Below are 15983 nucleotides of genomic sequence, written 5' to 3'. Positions count from 1 at the left end.
TGTGGAGGGTGCAACTAGCTCAGCTCCAAGTCCAGTTGCCATCTGGCCGCCCATTGGCAGCTTGGTGCCGTGTTCAATCTTAGTTGTGGGTGAGCGTAGCCCACCGTCCCATGAGGGAGTCAAACTGGCAACCTGGTAGTTAGGAGCACGCGCTCTCACCAGCTGAGCCATCCTGCCACCTGTTGGCAGCTCAGTGGCAGCAGGTGCAGCTCATTGGCCCATGTGGGAATCGAACCAGCGACGCTGTTGCTCAGAGCTCACACTCTTAACCAACTGAGCCATTCGGCTGGCCCGATAGATTTGTTTTTCTAATTATAGTTGACAGACACCTGACTTTTGAACCATGTGCTTCCTCTTTGTGCCTGAATCCCCGTTTGCCCTCTTAGCTTGATGGGCTCAAATAGACACTGCCTGGAGAAATTCCTTTTATTTCTCTTCATCTTTGGTTCTACTTCCATGGGTCCTGCTTTCTCTCCCTTAGGCACACCAACTTTCTGGAACACAAGGCGCCTCTAAAGCAGAAGGTTCCCCAGGCACAACCTGCAATGCAGGGAGAGAGCTTTACAAGCCCCCTACCCCAGCCACAGAGTGGCCCCGTGTCACCTAAACGGGGTTTCCCTTTCAGAGATGTATATGGACGGGAAGAAGGGCAGCGGGCCTGTCTTGCAAGTTGCACTACATCCTGCATTATGATTTGCTTTCAAATCCCAAAGTAGGGTAATTGCCTGAGGTCAGGCGACACATTTTGTTCTTTGGATTTCCCAGGAGAATCAACAGATACTCTGGATGGATGATTGAATAATGGATGTAAGGTGTGGGTATAAGGGCCAGCCTAGGATGTCTTTTTGACTACCTTGGCATTGAAAAATGGTTACTATCACAGGCATCCAGTTCTGTAGGTCTTCTGTTCTTCATGCCATTTTCTTCCATGAACTCTTGTTTCCTTTTCCTTACATGTCCAATATCTTTTTCCAATATCCATCAACTTCTCCTAAGCTAGAACTAGGGTGGGTTCAACTGCTTCTTTTGCATTCTGTATGGGATATTCCCAGCTCAGTCTTAGTTGATTTTCACTTAAAAATGGTTGAATTCACACATTTAAAAGAATATGTAATGCACATGGAAGGATATAGATGGTAAAATAATAATAAAACAATTAAAAAAATTAAACAGACTCCTACATACCAACCACCCAGCTTAAAAAACAGACCATTGCTATTATCTTTGAAGGCTGTTTGTAGCTTGCCCCAATCAGGCCCTCCCCCATTCTCCTCAAAACGTCAGCATGATTCAAAACTGCATTTTCTATTCTGATCTTACTGCGGCCCCTTCTTAATTCATGAGTTCCCCTGGGGCTGTCTTTCTCTCATTCATATTTGCTCACTTCTCTCACTGCGTAACTCCCAGGAGAACAGCAAAATGGAGGACCACGAGCCCAGGAGTGAGAAGGCCTGTTTTGTTTTTTTAAAAAATCCTGCTGCTGCCTCTAACTAGCGAGCTGTTGATCCCCTGCCTCAGAGGGGGTTCAATAAATGGACAGTGTTGGAGACAGGAAGGACCGGCTACATTCTGAGGGGCTGTCAGTAGTAAGTGCTGGTGTGGGGGACCTCTCCCCGCTTTCCTCTGCAGGCCCTCACCCAGGCTAGACTTTCCTCCCCAGGCCCAGAGCCAGTCCACAAAGAGCAAGTCGGTGACGTCAGAGGAGTGGAGGGGGGCGGAGGTCGCGGAGTTGGGGGCAGCAGGGGGAGGAGGGGAGCATAGCGGAAAAGCTGGGGTTGGCAGGGAATTCTCCCGGCCCGCCGGCACGGGCTCTGGGATGGGCCACTGGCCCCTCTTCCACACACATCAGTGTCCAGGGGCCACTGCAAGTGGGCGAGGGATCTCGGTCCCAGAAACAGTGCTTGCAAAGATCAAAGGGCAGTAGGACAGAAGTGATGCTCTGTCCCCGGCCACCTGTGTGACTCTGAGCCAGCCGTGCCTCCTCCCTGAGTCACGGTATTCCCATCCGCTAACGCTGCGGATTAGATGCTGTTCCTCCAGGTCGGGCCTGTGCGTAAGCCGACGACACAAAGCAGGCAAACAAACATCAGATGTCAGAGCTCGGAGAGGGGGAGCACTGCGGCAGGCGCGACGCAGAGCCCGAGCGCGCAGCACAATCACCAACAGGATCGCGACACAAACAGCGAGGGATTCTAGCCCCGATTTGGGCAAACCCCCCCCCCCCAGCTCTGCGGCGCCCGTTCCGCAGGTCTGCCCGTGCCCCCCTCACGTCCCCTCGGCCTTCGGCGCCGCCCTCCCCCAGCCCCGTGCCAATCCACGGCCACCAGCCCTTTTTCCACCTGGGGAGCTTTCCGAAAGGGCCACTCACCTGGTCGCCTGTAACTTACAAGGGGGCAGCTGGAGGGAGCAGGGCTGGGTGCGGAAGGGCTGCGCCGTAGGGCGGAGAACCGGCTTCCCTGCAAACAGCACCCCGAGAGGAGCGAGGAGTGGGGAGGGAAGGAAGACAGCGAGCGAGGAGCCGGGAGGAGCGGGAGGAGAGGAGGGGTTCCCGAGCAGTCTCCTCCTATCCACTTCCTCCCGGGCGGGCTCGAGCCCGAGGGGCGGCGCTTGGCAGGGGACAGCGCTTCTTTGTGTCGCCAGCCCTGTTGGCTCGGCACCGCGGCGGCCCCCATCCTGGCAGAGGGTCCTGCCGTTTAATTAAAGACATAAACTTCTCTGACTAGTCACTAGTAAAGAAACGGCTGAGCAAACGATGGGACACATCCTATGGGATATTATTCAATTCTTATGAAGAGCTTAGCTCTGCGTTCAGCTGGAGGGATGTACTTCATTGCCAAGGGGAAAATGAAAACTAGAGATCGTTGAATATGCTTTCATGTTTTAATAATAAAAAACAGCCCTGTGTATATTTGCATTATGGTGGCAGAAAGGAGGGTACACTGCTACCTGTTAACACTGTTTAACCAGAGGAACAGCCCAGGGTACCCTTTATATAGGTCTCCGTTGTTTGCATTGCTATAGGTGTTACGTTTGTCAATTAATAATATATTTCAAACAAACAATAGGTAGCTAAAATTTATTCTTCAGAATACATTTCAAACCCTATTTCTTTAAGTCCTTTCTAATAATCCGTTGGCAGTTGTTCCTCCCTTTTGTGAATTGCAAGTTCCTACTTGGTGTGGTGACTTCACCTGGGTCAGTGCTAGCTCTAGCATGTGAAATGGGTAGTATAATGGTTAGGGATCCAGACTGTCACCAGATGTTCTGGACTCAGATCTCTGGGCTATATATACACTATACAGGCTGAGTGACTTTGAGCATTGTTACTGAATTCCTCTATGCCTCAGTTTTATAATCTGTAAAACGGGGATGATGAAATGAGTACCTACATGACAGATTTATTGTAAGGTTTAAATTAGGTAAGTGAATACTTGCAAAGTTCTTAGATCAATGTCTGGCAGGTAGTAAGACTGTTAATGCTTGTTAAGTAAAATAAATATTCAGGTCATCCTAGGGATCAGTATTTCGTGTTTCCGGAAAATGCATACCTTTTAATCCCGACTAGGGTTTTGGTCCAAATCCAAGTCATAATTCAACTCTCTTTCCTCAAATTGACTCACGTGAACATAATCAATAGCGGCATGTGGGTAGGTGAGCTCAGTGGCAGGAAACACCAGGAACAGAAATGGAGAACCCGAATTCAGGACCCTGTCCCTTCAGGGACCACTTGAGTGACAGGGAGCAGGTCCTTTATCTTCTCCAGGGCTCAGGGTTGTCAGCTAATCAAGGAGGGCTGCTGACTTGCTTGCTAAGTCCCTTTCGGGTATGAAATGCCAAGACTCATAGCACCGCGAGGTAAAACTCCCAAATATTGAGTTTCATATACAATTTTTAAATTCTAAACAAAAATGCATATATTGCTCACATAAAAATAAATAATAAAAGAACATACATGGGAAGGATACCACCTGACTTACCTCTGAGGATGCGGGTGTGAAATTTGGTGGGGAAAAGGTTTTAACTGTCAGGTTTTGTTTCTTAGGGAGACACACACACACACACACACACACACGATGCACAGGCAATAAAATTAATCTGTTACATTATTTTCTGCACGTATCTGTAGCTTTGAAATATTTCATCCTGAAAAATGTTTTAAAAGGACAGGCATATACTAGACTCCTGATGGTTAGGTTCCTGAAGAAGAAATGCAGCACACAATAATTAAGAGCCAGAACGGTGGAAAAATAGCAGAAACAGACATGGAGAAAACGCAGAGAATCCTCTTTCAAAGACATCTAGACATTTGCCTCCTTAGGCCCAATCGGTCTCAGGCCCCAAACCCCGACACTTCACAGCCCTGCAGGCGCCCCCTCTCCCGAGCTCCCCCAGACCCGGGCCCGGTCCCTCCCTCTCCCACCAGGGACCGGTGAACTTGGTCGGTGCGCGCGGGCCTGGTCCGGTTTCAGAGACCATCATTAGATAAGACTCACCGGTTGTCTAGCAATTTCCACACCGGCCTACTTCGGAGGGGGAAGGACTCCTCTGCAGAGATGTGGCGAGAAGGGACAGACAGTCTGGGGATTTGAAAATTGGTGGCGTTGGTGGTGGGAGCCGTGACGGGGTAGGTGGGCTGTGGTGCAGAGGAGGCGAAGAGGGAGTCGTTCTGGGAGTTGATTGGCGGCCACGGCGGTGAGGACGGAGCCAACCCCTCCGTCCACACACACACCCGCCCCGCTTTGTGTCAGTTTCTGTGGAAGATGCGGTCCCAAATCTACGATGGTGACACTGGTACCCGTCTGGGTAGTGCGATGGGGCAATTTGTTGAAAAATAAGTCCCTGAGACTATTTACCAACAAGGGAGTGATTGATAAATTATGGTAATCTTTATATAAAACAATATACAACTACTTACAAGAATGAGTAAAATCTCTACATATTTGCCAGAAATTAGGTTATATTTATATTCAAATTTTTATAAGCATTTAACGTGGAAGTAAAATGGAGAGTTTGCATTTTTGTACGAAAAACATACTTATACAAACTCAAAAATTATATGGAAAACATACATCAAACTATTAGAATCAGTTATGTCAGATAGGAAAGTACTTTTTTCTTCATACACCTCATTAAAGTTTAATAGTAACATCTTTATTATTTTGTGATAACAGATATATTTAATCAACTAAAAAGAGATAAAATTTCCTTGTTCATACAGCTGGTAGTGACCACTCTATAAATATGATTTCTCCCTGTGTGTGGGTCTTGAACTTTCTTCCTAGTCCTGACTCACTGTAATCAAGTAAGCGTGGGATCCAGCACTTGACTTTGAGCCAGGCCCTGGCTTTATGCCTGACCAGGTCCTGCCTTGAACTTTGTGAGGCAACTTTAGCACCTGGGGTAAACCTCTGGTCCCTTTTTATGGTTGTCCCCAAAGCCCCGAAAGATTTGTGTGGCCTCTGTACATTCTCCTGTTTCCTCGCCCATCACCACCCCGGCCCCTGTTCTCTGAGTACCTAAGGAGAAGGTGTCCCCAGACCAAACTGTGCCTCCTAAGAGACCATTAAACAGCTTTCTCCCTCACCCCAAAACAGTGTCCAGGCTGGCCCTCCCACAGGAATGTGGATTCCGTGATGAAGGGGATAGAGTGCCACATCCTGATTACTTCAGGGTTTCATTACAACGGCCCAAGCATAAGTCAAGTACTGTACTGTGTTTTATTCTTCTTTAGATTCTCCACTTCATGTGGCCATAAGCAGGTGCTCCACAATGTCCACTTGGCGGAGGGATGAACAAAATAGATGAGCATGGACTGAGGAAGGCAATTCTAGAACCACTCCTCAACAAAACAAAGAGCAGCTTGATGTAGAAAACTGCTCAAATTACCAATTTCCTGTATTGTAAGTTTTCTCCTCTTCTTCATGCTCTTTTCCTTTTTTCTCCCTTAAGCCTTTTGTTTTCTTTCTATACCTCCCCAAATTTCAACTGATTCTATCCTTTCTTTCTCTGTTTCAGACCCCATATTACTAGCTCAATTTTAAATCCTTTATCCTTCCCTATTTCTAATTCCCCTGGAGTTTCCGTTTTTCTGTCCAATTTTTTTGTGCTGAAACCTTTAAAGCACTGAACTCACTTTTGAGATACTAAGTTCTGTAAATACTCAACAACATAGGAATGAATGAACAACTTATTAAAAATCCAACTACAAAATATATGCAACTCTTCAAAAGGACGAGCTCAAGTCAGAACTTGAGGAAATACTTTCAATATATGAGTGTATTTTCAGTGAAAAGTTTCTCTCAATGCCAGAATTGGAAGTCTCTCACTATTTTGTCTTACATCTCAGATTATTTATCTAAGATTCTTTTCTTTATATTTGAGATACAATCTTTAGAATTTCCTTTAAAGCAGATCTTTGGATAACGAGCTCTCAGTATTTGTTGGTCTGAAATAACATTTCTGAGACTCTTGTAATGGAAGGTAGCGCCAGGGTGGCAGTAGGGGTGAGAAAGCAGGGAAGGTAGCACTTGGGTAATTTCCGGTGTTAGGCTATTATGGATGGTGCTGCTTTGAATATTCTAGTACATGTCTTTTGGTGACATCTGTATGCATTTCTATTAGGGTATATACCTAAGGGTGGTATTACTGAATAGTTGTATTTTTTACTTCAATATTATTTTTGTAACATTTAAAAAATACAAAATGTCTAAAGAAAAAAAAATTACCGGTCAACCCTCCCCACTTCCTGAGTTCGCCAAATATGTCCTTACTTTTCCTGTTAGATAAACATAAACAAAAAAGTAGGATCATAAATTTTTCACTGAAAACAGCAATGAAAGTTGGACAAGATATCAGTGGAAGACTCTGAAGAGTAAACAACACAAGCAGAACTTGGGAAGTCCTACCAGAATGAAAACACGTGAGCTCCACATTCACTGTGGCTTTTTACTTTAGGGCATTTTCCAGTTCACAGTGCAGGGTAACTGAGGCCAGGAAGTCAGTCTTACTGGCTTCAGATGACCAGACTAACTGGAACTCAAAGGGCAAAATTAAAGAAAAAGAAAGCTCAGAAGTGAATCTACAAATCTATGTACAAATTCCCTTTAAGTCACTGGCTGACTCCTAAGCTATGCACACATAGGGAGGCGAGACCCCCAAAAGACTTGCAGAAAGTAGTGGCTAAAATGAGTGGTCATTAAAATGAGTGGTCAACTGAGTGGTCATTTCAGTAGCTGTACTGTTCTGGGAATAAATAAAGCAGTGGAGGTCAGGTCCCATCAAAGCAAATGATTCTTATCAACACACTCTGCTTTAAGTGAGATATGAGAATATCCATAGCATGTGAATGAGAATGACACCTTAGGAGTAAGGACTATGCTCTTGGATACAGGAAAAACCTGAAATGGACCAGTTTTAATAAAGTTTAAAACTAACTTTGATAATATGAAATTCATCTTCTGGTACTTTATCTGTCCCTCACCCCTGAAAAAATCCTCTTTGAAAAATAATAGTATCAACCAGAACTTGATAATTTTTCATTCATGGTGTCCTGCATCCAATAAAAAATTTAGAGGAAGGCTAAAAAGTGGGATAAATTGCCACAAGAACTCAGGAAAACAACAGGTAATAGAAACAGACTTACAGGTGGTTCAAACATTTGAATTCTTAGGGACTGACTTTAAAATAACTGTGATTAATATGTTCAAAATAACAGAAATAAGGCTAGATAATTTCAGTATAGAAAGAAAACTCATAAAAGAGTAACATGGAAACTTTAAAAATAAAATCATTGAAATCAGAAATTCAACAGTTGGCTTTAACAGCATGTTAAACACAAATGACCAGAGAATTGATGAAGTATAACCAAGTTTAGTAGAAAGTATTCAAAAATAACACAGAGGAAAGAAAGGATGATGCACAAAGAAATGAAAGGATGTAGAAAGAGGATAATAATATTATGAGACATGGTAAAAAGTTGTGACATATGTGTAATTAGAGCCCCAAATAAGAGGAGAGGGAGAATGAAACAGAAGCAATATGTTAATAATTAATGACTGAAAACTCCCTGAAATAGATGAAAAACATCAAAACTCAAACTGCAAAAACTCTGTGTTCCCTAAGCAGAATAAACACATAAACACAAAGAAAAATACACCTAGGCACATCATAGTCAAACTGCTAAAAACCAAATTCAGAGAGGAAATCTGAAAATCAGCCAGGCCTAAAGGATGTTTTCCACTCAGAGAAATAATAATACAGCTGGCTTTTGAAAAGAAATGATGGAAACCAGAACACAATGGAATTGCTTAAAAAAAAAAAAAAAGGAAGATAAAATCTTTCAACTTAAAACTATGCACAGCAAAATGGAAGGCAGTTATAGTAAACAGAAGCTGAGAAAATTTGTTGGCAATACAGTTTAAGTACTTTGAAAAGGAGTTTTTTGGGATTAAGAAAGATGATCCCAGATAGGAGCCCATAACTATCTGAAAGAATAGAGAATACTGAAAACAGTATATTAATATTGACTGTTTAAATAAACAAATACAATGTCTCATGGGATATAAAAGCATACAAAAAATAAAATGTACAATAATAGCACAGCTGCGAGATAGAGGTTAATGAAGATAAACTGTTTTAAAGTTATTGCATTGTTTGAGTCTTACCCTTACCTGGACACCAAAGCCAGACAAGGACACTACAAAGAAAAAAAAATTATAGGCAAATACCATTGATGAACAGAGATGCAAAAATTCTGAACAAATATTACCAAAATGAATTCAACAATACATTAAAAGGATAATGGACTATGATCAAGTGGGATTTATTCCAGGGATGCAAGGATGGTTCAACATCTGCAAGTCAATAAATGTGCTATACCACTTTTAACAAATGAAGGATAATATTATGTGATCATCTCTGTAGCTGCAGAAAAAGTATTTGGCAAAATACAACATCCTTTATGACAAAAAAAATCTCAACAAATTGGATATGAAAAAAATATACCTCAATATAATAATGGCCATATATTATAAGACCACAGTTAACATTATACTCAAAGGTGAGAAGTTGAAAGCTTTTCCTCAAAGATCAGGGACAAGATAAGAAGTCCCACTCTCACTACTTCTTTTCAACATTGTACTGGAAGTACTACCCAGAGCAATTAAGCAAGAAAAAGAAAGAAAAGGCATCCAAAATAGAAAGGAAGAAGTTAAATTGTTTCTATTTGCAGATGACATGATCTTAGATATAGAAAACCCTAAAGACTCCACCAAAAAACTATAAGAATTAATAAACAAATTCACTATGGTTGCAGAATACAAGATCAACATAAAAAATTCAATTGTTTTTCCATACACTAACAACAAAGTATCTGAAAAGGAAATTAAGAGAACAATCCTATTTATAATAGAATCAAAAACAATAAAATACTTAGGAACCAATTTATCCAAGGAGGTAAAAAACCTGTACATTGAAAACTATAAAACCTTGATGAAAGAAATTGAAGACACAAATAAATGAAAAAAATATTCTGTGTTTATAGATTGGATGAATTAATAATGTTAAAATGTCTATACTACCTAAAGTTATCTACAGATTCAGTGCAATCCCTATCAAAACTCCAATGGCATTTTCCACAGAAACAGAAAAAATAATCCTAAAATTCATATGGAACCACAAAAGAACTCAAATAGCCAAGGAAAACTTCAGTGAGAATAAAATTTGAGGCATCACAGTGCCTAGTTTCAAACTATACTACAAAGCTATAGTAATCAAAATAGTATGGTACTTGCATAAAAACAGAAATGTAGACCAATGGAACAGAATAGAACCCAGAGCTAAAGTCACATGCATTTACAGCCAGCTGATCTTCAACAAAGGTGCAAAGAACACACAATGGGGGAAGGATAATCTCTTCAATAAATGGTGTTGGAATAACCAGATATCCACATGCAGAAAAATGAAACTGGACTCTTTTATCTCACACCATATACAAAATCAACTCAAAACACATTAAAGACTGAAATGTATGACTTGAAACTTAAAGCAACTAGAAGAAAACATAGGGAAAAAAGTTTCCTGACAATAAAATTTTGCCCAGAGGTGCCAAAAATATGTATACACATTTTAAGAAAGGAAAAAACTGTATTAATTGTAATACTCAATATACACTGATAACAAAAGATGAATACAAGTCATGGTTGACTTCTGCAATTACAAGAGTTGCTCAAAGCGGTTCCCATCAGTGTCCAGACATTTCTGGTTATGGTGAACTACTGCTTGACCAACGTTGACCAAAGTGTCCACTTGTATAATTTTTTTTGGCACCCCTGGTGTGTATGTATGTATGTGTATACACACACACACACACACACACATCGTTGTCAATTACATCTCAACAAATGTTATGAGTTAAATGTGTTATGCAATTAAAGTAATTCCTAAAACATTCAACTTAAAACATTAGACTGTGTAACTTCTAAATAAGAGGAGGAGTAAAAAGGGAAACAAATAAGGGGAAGGAACGAGGAGAAGAGGAATCAAACAGACAGATAAAGCAGAAAAATCAAAAGCAAATAATAAGATGGTAGAAAAAAATCTAACTGTATTACTAATTAGAGTAAATATAATGACTAAATTATTCAATGACAAGTTATAAATTATACAATAATTTTAAAATCACAGGATTTAAAAAATATAGATAAGTTTTTGATGTATTTACTTAAAACAGATTTAAAGTCAAAAGATGAAAGATATTATAGATAAACAAAGTAAACACCAATCAAGGAAACCTAATTTGGTATCTGAACAAATTAAGCATTTAAAACAAAAGGCATTAATAAGTAGCCATAATATTGTATCCCTACATTATGATAAAATTTTAATTTACTCCAATTCACTAATAATATATAACTGAACTAAAAATATACAGCTCTACAGTGAGAAATTTCAAATTTTACCATTATAGTGAGAGTTTAATATACCTATTTTTGTAATTGATAATTTAAGCAGATAAAAATTTGGTGACGATATGGCAGATCTGGATTGTGAAATTAACACACTTGTTTTAAAGGTATGTATAGGACATTATATAATTAGAGACTATACATTATTTTCAAGTATACAAATAAAACTGACCACATGCGAGATTACAACGCTAACTTCAATAAATCCAAAGAAATTGGTATCATACATTCTCTGACTATATGATAAATTAGTTAGGCAACATTTACTACAAGATAATAAAGGAATCTTCATGTGGGTGACTGGAAATTGAAATATACACTTCTTTAAAATTCATGGCTCAAATAAGAAACCATAATAGAAATTATAAATACTTAAAGGTACATAATAGCAAAATATTTGTATCAAAACTCATGAAATACAGCTAAAAGGAAGTGACACAAATTTATAGCCTTAAGAGCTTATGTATGAAGGAAAGCCCAAATTTAATAAGCTAAGCATATACCTTAAGAAATTAGAAAATAAATAAATTCAAAGCTGGCAGGAAGAGGTAATAAACTAAATAACAATTAATGAAAAAAAAACAGGTTTGTTTTTTGTGTGTGTTAGTGTGTGAAAGAGATAATAAAGTAGTCCAAGTTCTGATGAAATTAATTAAAACAAAAAGAGAAAGAATATATACACTTATTAGTAATGAGAAGGTCATAATAGATGATGGAAATATTTAAACAGATTAACAAGAAGATATTATGAACAATTTTATTCTATAAATTTTGAAAAAAATATATATATGGTTAAATATCTTGGAAAATACAATTTATGAAAAGAGTCCATAGGAAAATCTAAATAGTCCTGTAATCCTTAAAGTTATTGAACCAAAAAGTTTAATATCTTCTGACAAAGGAAGTTCCAAACCCTGAGGGTTTTTCTGGTGATTTGAGGAAATATTCAAGGACCAGATAATTCCAAACCCACACAAATTCTTCCAGAGAATAGTAATAGAATTCTACCCATTTTACTTTATGTGATGATATCAGCAGCACATAAGGTTAGTACCAAAAGGGATAATTACAGGCCAATCTCAATTCACACATATAGGTGCAAATATCTAATGCTTATCTTTATATCAATATACATAAAAGTTATTGCATATTTACCATAGAACGTTTATTCCAGGGATGTAAAAAGTTGATTTAATATTAAAAATTGAATAATATACTTCATCATATTAACATATTTAAAGGAAAAATTATAATTAAAAATCAGTAGCTATAGAAGAAGCATTCAACACAACACCTGCTAATAAAAGTGCTTACCCTAAGAAGAATTTGAACTTTGTTATCATAGGATAAAGCATATACAAAATAACCATAATGAATATAATATTTAAAGATGATATAGTGAAATCTTCCTCTTTATTAAGGATAAAAGAATATGACCTTCCCTACTTTCATTCAATGTTATAGTGGAGGTACTAGCCAATTCAGTAAGACAAAAAATTTTTTAAAAATAAAGTAATAAGGATTGGAAAGAAAAAAAACAAAGTTGATATCATTTTCTGATGCTATGACTACTTGTTTAGCAAATCTTAAAGACTCTATAGGTAAATTTAGAATTATTGAGTTTATCAAGTTTGATATATAATCAATATGTAAAACGCAATTGGGTTTCTATACACCAGCTACAAAATATAATTTTTATAAAATAAAACATTAACAATTGCTTATGCATTGCTTTACAATGTACTTATAAATAAGTTTAACAAAAATGAGCCAAAGGAAAACAATGAAAAATATTACAAAACCTTAAGAAAACATTAAAGGTGAGCTAAATAAATAGCATTATATAATAAGTTCATAGGTGGAACTATTCAACATCTTAAAGAGGCCATTTCTCCCCAAATTGATATATAGAATTAATTCAACATTAATCAAAATTCTAGCAGGCTTTGATTGCTTGTTTGTTTCTTGTTTGTTATTTAAATATTTATATGGAAGGTCAAAGGTCCAAAAATTGCTAAAACACTTGATGAAGAACAAAGAGGTGGGAGAATCTTTCCTCCCAGTTTTCAAGACTTGTTATAAACTATAATAGTTAAAAACAATTTAGTATTGGTGCAGAATTAGATAAATAGATAATAAAAGAGTAGGAAGCTTAAAATAAATTCATGCGTATATGAAAAACTTGATTTATGCAGGTCACTGTTACCAATTATGGAATAAAAATATGAAATAAAAATATAATAATCGGTTTCCAAGAGAATTAAGACTAATTGCCAAATGCAAAACTATAAAAGCTTTTAGAGGGAAATACAGTAAAATTAATTTATTTGAAAAAACAATTTTCTCAACAGAAACTATAAAAGAAAATACTGTTCACTTGAAAAGTCAAAACTTAATTTATTGAAACAGACAGACATACAGAGAAAGACATGCTAAGCACCAAACTGAAAGCAGATATTTGCAGCATATATAGATAACAAAGGATTAATTAGCATTCAGATTGTATTAAGAAAGCATTCCAATGAGTCAGTAAAAAAAAGACAAACAACCTAATATGAAAATGAATAAAAGGCAGGAACCAGAATTATCACAGAGAGAAAACACCATAGCTCAATATATGAAAAGATGGCCGACTTCATTACTTATCAGAGGAATGCTCATTGAAATCTCAAGGGAATGCTATTCCATGCCTGCCAGACTGGCTAAAAGTGAAATTTTGTAATACCAAGTTATGACAAGTATGTAAAGCAACAGGATCTCCCATCTGTTGCTGGAGAGAGTGCAGACTGGCTCAACATTTTGGAAAACAGCTTGGAAATAACCTAATAAAGTTGAACATACACAAATCTTGCAACTCAGTAATTCTACACATAGGTGTATACTTCAGGGAAATTCGTGTCCATGTGCACCAGAAGCCATATGCAAGACTGTTAGAAGACAACATTCCTTGCTAATATCCTCTGTAGTGCGCAGCCTTTAACATGGCCGCCAATAATCCCTGCTTCTGGGTATTCATGCTCTTGTATAACCCTCTCCCCTTGAGTGTAGGCTGGAACCAGTGATTGGCTTCTGATGAATACATGGCAAAGTGATGGGATGTCACTTTTGAGATTAGGTTACAAAAAGAATTTGGCTTTTGTCCCTCTTTCTTTCTCTCTGAGAGCCTTCATTCTGGGGGGAAGCAAGCTCCTCTAAAGAGGCCATGTAGCAAAGAACTGATGTGTAAAATCAAGGTCACTTGAGCACAAGCACTGTGATACCCCAACAGTGGGTCTGTTGGTTGAGGCATCTGGGTTGACACGCAAGGGACTGCGCGAGATTTCATCACACTACTCACAACAGCGTGCAATCTAAAACTTATGAATTGCTTATTTCTGGAATTTTCTATTTAATATTTTCAGACCATGGTTGACTGCAGGTAACTGAAACCTTGGAACCACAGATAAGGGGGACTACTGTATTGAAATGAAGTCAATTGACACATAAATAGTTGGGAATATAAAAGGATGGATGGATGGTCAGCTAGACAGATACATTCTGTGCTTTATGTCTAGTTAGACCTGGACTTCTAGTAGTTTCTATGATTATCTCATTGTTAAAATGTTTTTCTCATATACTTAAGGCCTTCTCCCTCATTGCCCCTTGAGTCAACTCAGAGGTCAGCTGGGCGGCTGTTCACCTAGTAACTGTATAATCCAGCGTTTACCGGAGGCCAAATGCATTCCAGACAAAACATTCCACCCAGTTCCCTGCACCCACCCTCACCACCACCACTCCCGCACCTCTATCTCCCTTCCCCCAGCACAGCCACTCTCAGGGCCCCTTGTAGAGCACTTGGGTAGGTGAGGACTTTAACCTTGGGGGAGGGAGGGTTATGCAGAGGCAGGCTACACGGCGATAACTGAAGAGCAAGCCCCAGGAGGTAAGATGCCATGCCTCCAGCCCTTTTCAGCTTAAATCTCAATGGCTCCTGCGGAGCTCAAGAAAATAGGGGGTCATCGCTTCCAGACTAGCAGGGGTGAATAACGATGTGGCAAGAAGGAAATAGAGACCCCGCTGCAGGGAGACACCAGAGAAGGACCCGTGAGGTATACGGCAAGGAATCCTGCGTGGAACACGTCTGCCACCCTCCACTCGGGGACACGCAGAGGCCCTACACCAGCCCCCACCCATCCTATCCCCACACAAATGCACAGACAGCCTCCCCAGGCATTCACCGCTTCGCCCCCTCTCCCCGCCAGGACCACCAGCGCTTCAGGCTGTGGCCAGTGTCACCGCCAGGCCTCTCCTGGTCCAGAATCCATCGCTGACCCCACTCACCGTTTGCCCCTCTGTTCCCTGCAGCGCGAGTTCGGGGGGCAGAGAGCACTGGCTGGCCGTGGGGAGCTGCAGTTCCCCAAGGGGAAGGAGCGTCTCAGGAGAGAAGGGACTGGGCAGCAGACCAGGCCTGGGACGTGAGAAGTCACAGGCAGGCAGAGGGGCCAGGAGGAGCCATCCCGGGAGCTGATTGGTGGCCGCGGTTGTGGGGGCGGAGCCTGGCTGGCCACCTCTGGACTGCAGAGGCCCGGCTTTGTGTCAATATCTGCACGAAGATGCGGCCCCAAATCCAGGATGGAGACACTGGTGCCCGCCCTCGGAGTGCGGCAGGATAATTTTTGAAAAATAAGTCCCTGAGACTACGAACAAGTGAGGGGCTGATAAATAATAATATATTTTTATGTAAGATAATGCACAATTATTTCCAAGGACGAGTTAAAAAATCCATGGGTCCTAGATATATTAAAAGAATCAAGTTGTATTAAAATGGGGTGTATGATTACATTCTTATAAGAAGAAAATCTTGCATTGCTTATATAAGGGCAGGGCTGTGAGTGAAGAAATTGCCTATAGATATTTCATAACCACTGAATTGTTTAAAAAATATCACATGTATTTTATGAATTAAATAAAACAGGAAAGGGTTACAATTTTTACTAACCAATAAATACCGGTAGGTGACAGACACTGAGCATGCGGGAG

The 15983-nt window shown here is 39.8% G+C and overlaps 1 protein-coding gene across 5 annotated transcripts in view; it reads right to left on the bottom strand.

Annotated features, from left to right (window-relative positions):
• The window catches only part of TCAF1 (TRPM8 channel associated factor 1), a 45684-nt gene extending 30220 nt beyond the window's left edge, over window positions 1–15464 (bottom strand). Inside the window, exon 1 of one of the 5 annotated variants that reach the window (XM_019629107.1) lies at window positions 15285–15464. The gene's annotated coding sequence lies outside the window, so the exon portion shown is untranslated. Of the gene's footprint in view, window positions 1–2368; window positions 2521–4493; window positions 4578–15284 lie in introns of those variants that run through there. The other 4 variants (XM_019629105.1, XM_019629106.1, XM_019629104.1 and 1 more) reach the window with 4 other exon arrangements.
• Between the last annotated feature and the right edge of the window lie 519 nt (window positions 15465–15983).

The sequence above is a fragment of the Hipposideros armiger genome, unplaced genomic scaffold (assembly GCF_001890085.2).
Source record: "Hipposideros armiger isolate ML-2016 unplaced genomic scaffold, ASM189008v1 scaffold_825, whole genome shotgun sequence".
Lineage (NCBI taxonomy): Eukaryota > Metazoa > Chordata > Mammalia > Chiroptera > Hipposideridae > Hipposideros > Hipposideros armiger.
This window is presented reverse-complemented; position numbering and strand designations above follow the sequence as displayed.